Source organism: Notamacropus eugenii, chromosome 3 (assembly GCF_028372415.1).
Source record: "Notamacropus eugenii isolate mMacEug1 chromosome 3, mMacEug1.pri_v2, whole genome shotgun sequence".
Taxonomy (NCBI): Eukaryota; Metazoa; Chordata; class Mammalia; order Diprotodontia; family Macropodidae; genus Notamacropus; species Notamacropus eugenii.
Genome location: NC_092874.1, coordinates 382,270,468 through 382,277,241, shown reverse-complemented (window position 1 = coordinate 382,277,241; position 6,774 = coordinate 382,270,468). Strand labels below are relative to the sequence as shown.

The 6,774-nt window shown below is 38.0% G+C and overlaps 1 pseudogene; it reads left to right on the top strand.

The window, feature by feature from the left end:
• The first annotated feature begins 4,145 nt into the window (after positions 1 to 4,145).
• On the top strand, positions 4,146 to 6,131 carry LOC140497105 (60 kDa heat shock protein, mitochondrial pseudogene; annotated as a pseudogene).
• Positions 6,132 to 6,774: the final 643 nt, after the last annotated feature.

Sequence of the window (6,774 nt, the reverse complement as noted above, 5' to 3'; positions counted from 1 at the left end):
GAAACCAATGACTTTATGAGAAACCAAGAAATCACCAAACAAAACCAAAAGAATGAAAAAATGGAAGATAATGTGAAATATCTCACTGGAAAAACAACTGACCTGGAAAATAGATCCAGGAGAGACAATTTAAAAATTATGGGACTACATGAAAGCCATGATCAAAAAAAGAGCCTAGACATCATCTTTCATGAAATTGTCAAGGAAAACTGCCCTGAGATTCTAGAACCAGAGGGCAAAATAAGTATTCAAGGAATCCACAGATTACCTCCTGAAAGAGATCCAAAAAGAGAAACTCCTAGGAACATTGAGGCTAAATTTCAGAGGAGAAAATATTGCAAGCAGCTAGAAAGAAACAATTCAAGTATTGTGGAAATACAATCAGGATAACACAAGATCTGGCAGCTTCTACATTAAGGGATCAAAGGGCATGGAATAGAATATTCCAGAAGTCAAAGGAACTAGGACTAAATCCAAGAATCACCTACCCAGTAAAACTGAGTATAATACTTCAGAGGAAAAATTGGTCTTTCAATGAAATAGAGGACTTTCAAGCATTCCTGATGAAAAGATCAGAGCTGAAAAGAAAATTTGACTTTCAAACACAAGAATGAAGAGAAGCATGAAAAGGTAAACAGCAAAGAGAAGTCATAAGGGACTTACTAAAGTTGAACTGTTTATATTCCTACACGGAAAGACAATATTTGTAACTCTAGAAACTATTCAGTATCTGGGTACTGGGTAGGATTACACACACACACATGCACACACACATGCACACACACATGGAGACAGAGTGCACAGAGTGAATTGAAAAGGATGGGATCATATCTTAAAAAAATGAAATCAAGCAGTGAGAGAGAAATATATTGGGAGGAGAAAGGGAGAAATGGAATGGGGCAAATTATCTCTCATAAAAGAGGCAAGCAAAAGACTTATTAGTGGAGGAATAAAGAGGGAGGGTGAGAGAAAAACATGAAGTTTACTCTCATCACATTCCACTAAAGGAAGGAATAAAATGCACACTCATTTTGGTATGAAAACCTATCTTACAATACAGGAAAGTGGGGGATAAGGGGATAAGCAGGGTGAGGGGGATGATGGAAGGGAGGGCATGGGGAGGAGGGAACAATTTGAGGTTGACATTCATGGGGAGGAACAGGATCAAAAGAGAGAATAGAAGTAATGGGGGACAGGACAGGATGGAGGGAAATACAATTAGTTCTTATACAACACTACTATTATGGAAGTCATTTGCAAAACTACACAGATTTGGCCTATATTGAATTGCTTGCCTTCCAAAGGGAAGGGGTGGGGAGGGAGGGAGGAAGAGAAGTTGGAACTCAAAGTTTTAGGAACAACTGTCGAGTACTGTTCTTGCCACTAGGAAATAAGAAATACAGGTAAAGGGGTATAGAAAGTTATTTGGCCCTACAGGGTAAAAGAGAAGATGAAGACAAGGGCAGAGAGGGATGATAGAAGAGAGAGAAGGTTGGTGATAGGGGAAATTAGAATGCTCGGTGTTTTGGGGTGGGGGGAGGTGTCAAAAGGAGAGAAAATTTGGAACCCAAAATTTTGTGAAAATGAATGTTAAAAGTTAAATAAATAAATAAATAAAAGAAAAAAAAAGAGGATTCCCAAGCATTCTTGTTGAAAGACCAGAGCTGAAAAGAAAAATTTGACTTTCAAATGCAAGAATCAAGAGACACATGAAAAGGTAAACAGAAAAGAGAAGCCTTAAGGAGCTCATTAAAGTTGAACTGTTTACCTTCCTACATGGAAAGATGTTATTTGCAAATCATGAGACCTTTATAGGTATGTATATGTACATGAGTGTATGTGTGTGTGTATATATACGTAGACAGAGAGCACAGGTGAGCTGAATATGAAAGGAGAAAACATAAAAAACGAAATTTACTGTTGAGTGGAATATAGGAGTAAGAGAAAGGGAGAGGTAGAATGTAGCAAATCATCTCACATAAAAGAGGCAAGAAAGAGCTTTTACAATGGAGGTGAAGAGAAGGGAGACGAAAGGGAATAAATGAGCCTTATTCTCATGGGATTTGGTTTAAAGAGGGAATAACATACACTCAATTGGATATATAAGTCTATTTTACCTTTCAAGTAGAAAAGGGAGAAGGGGATAGGAAGGGGAAGATAATAGAAGGAACAGTAAATTGGGAAAAGGAATAATCAGAAGCAGACAGTATTGGGGGAGGACAGGTCAAGGGAGAGAATGGAATAAATCAAGAGCAGGATAAGACACAGGGAAATGTGGTTAGTCTTTCACAACATAACTATTATGGAAGTGTTTTGCAGTGTTACACATGTATGACCTATATTGAATGGTTTATTTTCTCAATGAGGGTGAGTGGGGAGGGAGGGAGAGAATATGGAACTCAAAGTTTTTATAATGAATGTTAAAAATTGTTTTAGCTCGCAACTGGAAAAAAAGCTATATAGGCAATGGGGTATAGAAATCCATTTTGCCCTACAAGAAAACAGAAGGGAAGGAGATGGAACAGAGAAGGAGGATGAAAGAAGGGGGATAATAGAAGGGAGGCCAGACTGGAGGAAGGGGTGGATGGGGTGCATGCTGTCCTGGGGTGGGGTGTAGGGAGAGATAGGGAGAAAATTTTGAATTCAAAATCTTGTGGAAGTCAATGTTGAGAACTGAAAAGCAAATAAATTATGTAATTAAAAAAATAATCTGTAAAAAAAGAATGAAGGACAAATAACAACCACCAACAGCAGCAGTGTACCTCAATATTGCTCTACAAACACGTTGCTTAAGCTTGGTAGGACCTCGGGAATACAGTAGGAGACTTGGGGGACAAAGTCATCAGCAGACTGGAGGCCTGCTGATTGCAGACATGGTTATTATTATTATTGCTATGGATGGCACTTATATAGGTCTTTAATGTTTGTCAGGTGCTTTTTATCTGTTATCTCAAGTATGCCTCACGATACCCTGCCCACAACACACTCTTACCTCAGCCATTGCTTCTCTACCTTTCCCTATAGCTTCATTTACAATTTTCTGACCAGTCTCCCAAATTACCTATCAACATATTATAGTCCTGAAGCTACTTCTCAATGTTCCTCAATAATCTAGTGAATAAGTGCCAACATGTAGTTCTTACATCCACTTCCCCTCACCAGAAATTTAAACAAGGTGTTGATACCTTGTTGATACCCGTAAAAACCTTGCCTCATTTCAATTTTATGATATACATACATTTTCTTAAAATATCATCTGTCACAGATTTTTTAAATGGAAATTAATGAATTTTTGGAGAATTTCCAATACGCTCTAAATTTAAAAGCATTTACTGTTTGCGTGCTGTGGAACTGACACTACACTATACCCTGATTGGGGAAAATGTAGAAGGTTCTTTTTTGAGACTCTAACAGTCAAGTTGGGCAGAAAATTATTATGTGCAAAAAAAAAAAAAAGTTAAACTAATACAAGAAATTAAATAATTAAACACTTAATTGTATGCGACAAATACTAAAAGTCATCAGAGACAAAACTGCAGGGAGAAGAATGTGAGTTCGAAAAGTCAGTGGGCAAAGGGAAAAATGGCATTCTTGATATGACCAGAAAGATCCTTGGTAGTTGTTTTGACTAAGGATCAATAACAGAATACCTAGAATGGCAGGAAATAGGGTGTGAAATTAATGTGGATGGCAACCAAATGGTTCCACAGGAGGGAACTAGCACCATATCAGGATTAGAAATCTTTATTTGAGGCAATTAACCCCTATTATCTTAGTCTGTTGTAAAGTAGAATCAAAATCTCATTTTGGATAGATTATATTGATTTATATTTCCTCTAATTGCCTATTGTTATCTCATAAAATAAAATTTAAATGGTCTAGAGTCCTTTAATCTTCATAAAGCTATGTTGGTTACTCTACAAAATTTAGCCTATCCAGGAATGGAATTAACAGTCTGAACTTGACCACACCTTCTAGAGAGGGAAAGTGTTAGAAGCATTTAGGAATAAAAGTTTTCAATCGTTGTGAAGTAACAAATTAATACAACCAATGTCTCCTGCTGATTATCTCTGAAACAAAAGTGTGCTTAAGAACCTTTATAAGCCCTCACTCGTTCCTGCCAATCTGCACCGTGCGCTTGTCTGCCTGCCCCCGCAGAAATGCTCCGGTTGTCTACAGTCTTTCGCCAGATAAGGCCAGTGTCTAGGGCACTGGCCCCCCACCTGACAAGTGCTTATGCTAAAGACGTCAGATTTGGAGCAGATGCCCGAGCCTTAATGCTTCAAGGTGTAGATCTTTTAGCTGATGCAGTTGCTGTTACTATGGGGCCAAAGGGAAGAACTGTGATCATTGAACAAAGTTGGGGAAGTCCCAAGGTAACAAAAGATGGTGTGACTGTTGCAAAAGCAATTGACTTCAAGGACAAATATAAAAACGTTGGTGCCAGGCTAGTTCAGGATGTTGCCAATAACACAAATGAAGAGGCTGGGGATGGCACTACCACAGCTACTGTCCTTGCACGATCCATTGCTAAGGAAGGCTTTGAGAAGATTAGTAAAGGAGCAAATCCAGTGGAGATCAGGAGAGGTGTGATGTTGGCTGTTGATTCTGTCATTACTGAGCTTAAGAAGCAGTCTGAACCCGTCACAACCCCTGAAGAAATTGCTCAGGTTGCTACAATTTCTGCAAATGGAGACCGAGAAATTGGCAACATAATATCTGATGCAATGAAAAAGGTTGGACGAAGGGGTGTCATCACAGTAAAGGATGGAAAATCACTGGATGATGAATTGGAAATTATTGAAGGCATGAAGTTTGACAGAGGCTATATCTCTCCATATTTTATTAATACGGCTAAAGGTCAGAAATGTGAATTCCAGGATGCTTATGTTCTCTTAAGTGAAAAAAAGATCTCTATTGTCCAGTCTATTGTACCTGCACTCGAAATTGCAAATGCCCATCGTAAGCCTTTAGTCATAATTGCTGAAGATGTCGATGGAGAAGCACTAAGTCCATTGGTTTTGAACAGGCTAAAAGTTGGGCTGCAGGTTGTTGCAGTAAAAGCTCCAGGATTTGGTGACAACAGGAAGAATCAGCTTAAGGATATGGCTATAGCTACTGGTGGTACAGTGTTTGGAGAAGAAGGACTGGCTCTTAATCTTGAGGATATTCAAGCTCATGATTTCGGAAAAGTTGGAGAGGTCATTGTGACAAAAGATGATGCCATGCTTTTGAAAGGAAAGGGCGAAAAATCCCAAGTTGAAAAAGGTGTTCAAGAAATCATTGAACAATTAGAGATTACTACTAGTGACTATGAGAAAGAAAAATTAAATGAACGTTTGGCCAAACTTTCTGATGGAATTGCTGTGATAAAGGTTGGTGGAACAAGTGATGTAGAAGTGAATGAAAAGAAAGACCGGGTTACTGATGCACTTAATGCCACACGTGCTGCAGTTGAAGAAGGCATAGTTCTGGGAGGTGGCTGTGCATTGCTTCGATGCATTCCTGCCTTAGAAACATTGACTCCAGTTAATGAAGATCAAAGAATTGGTATAGAAATAATTAAGAAGTCATTGAAAATCCCTGCAATGACCATTGCTAAGAATGCAGGTGTTGAAGGCTCACTGATAGTTGAAAAAATTTTACAAAGCTCCTCAGAGATAGGTTATGATGCCATGCTTGGAGATTTTGTGAATATGGTTGAAAAAGGAATAATTGACCCAACTAAGGTTGTAAGAACTGCTTTGTTGGATGCTGCCGGTGTAGCGTCTCTGCTAACTACAGCAGAAGTTGTCGTTACTGAAATTCCTAAAGAAGAGAAAGAACCTGCTATGGGAGGGATGGGTGGCATGGGCGGAGGCATGGGAGGTGGCATGTTCTAATTTCCTAGAATAATGCTCTATCATTATGATCTGTGATGCAAGCAAAGACCCAAGGCAGTGTTCTTCGCTAACTTCAGAGAAGTCAGTTGGAGAGAGGACTGAAGTAAAGGCTGATGTTTAAGAAAATCACTATAACCATCAGTTACTGGTTTCAGTTGACAAAATATGTAATGGTTTACTGCTGTCATTATCCATGATAAAGATAATTTATTTTGTATTTTTTGAATAAAGACATTTGTACATTCCTAATACTGGGTGCAAGATCCATGTACCAATGTTCTGCTTTCAACTTAAACCAGCTGAGGCATTTTTACTATTCTGTTAAATCAGAATTTTAGAATTTGCCATCACTAGAAGGAAATTTCAGAAGCAGCCTTTCTGTGCAGACGAAGATTAATTAAAATTGTGTACAAAGTAGAGAAATATCCAATTATGTGATGACCTTTGTGTAAAAAAATTGTTTAAAGTTAAAAAAAAAAGAACCTTTATAAGAGGAAAAGAGTAGAACATGTGAGACCAAATACAGCAGGAATATCTGTATCCTTGTACAAGATATACAGTTTCTTCAAGACCATTTGTATAAGGAGAAATTAATGATGAAAAGAACAGAAAAAAACTTTTATATAAAGGAAAAGATTTACATTAATTGTCAAAGGATGTAAGGTATTGCCACTTTTATGTATAAAGATTGCGATACCTAATATGAGTAGAAAAATAACTTTAATATGCACTGCTAAAATATATGTCTGAAGAAACGAGGTCTTCAGGTGGGATTTGGACTGTTTTGGAGAGAGAGTGATGTGTAGCAAAGACTTAAGGGCTCAGATCTCTTTGTAGAGTGATGCCTCAGTTGTGTGGGAACAACTTGATGTTATTATCTAATTAATTATTA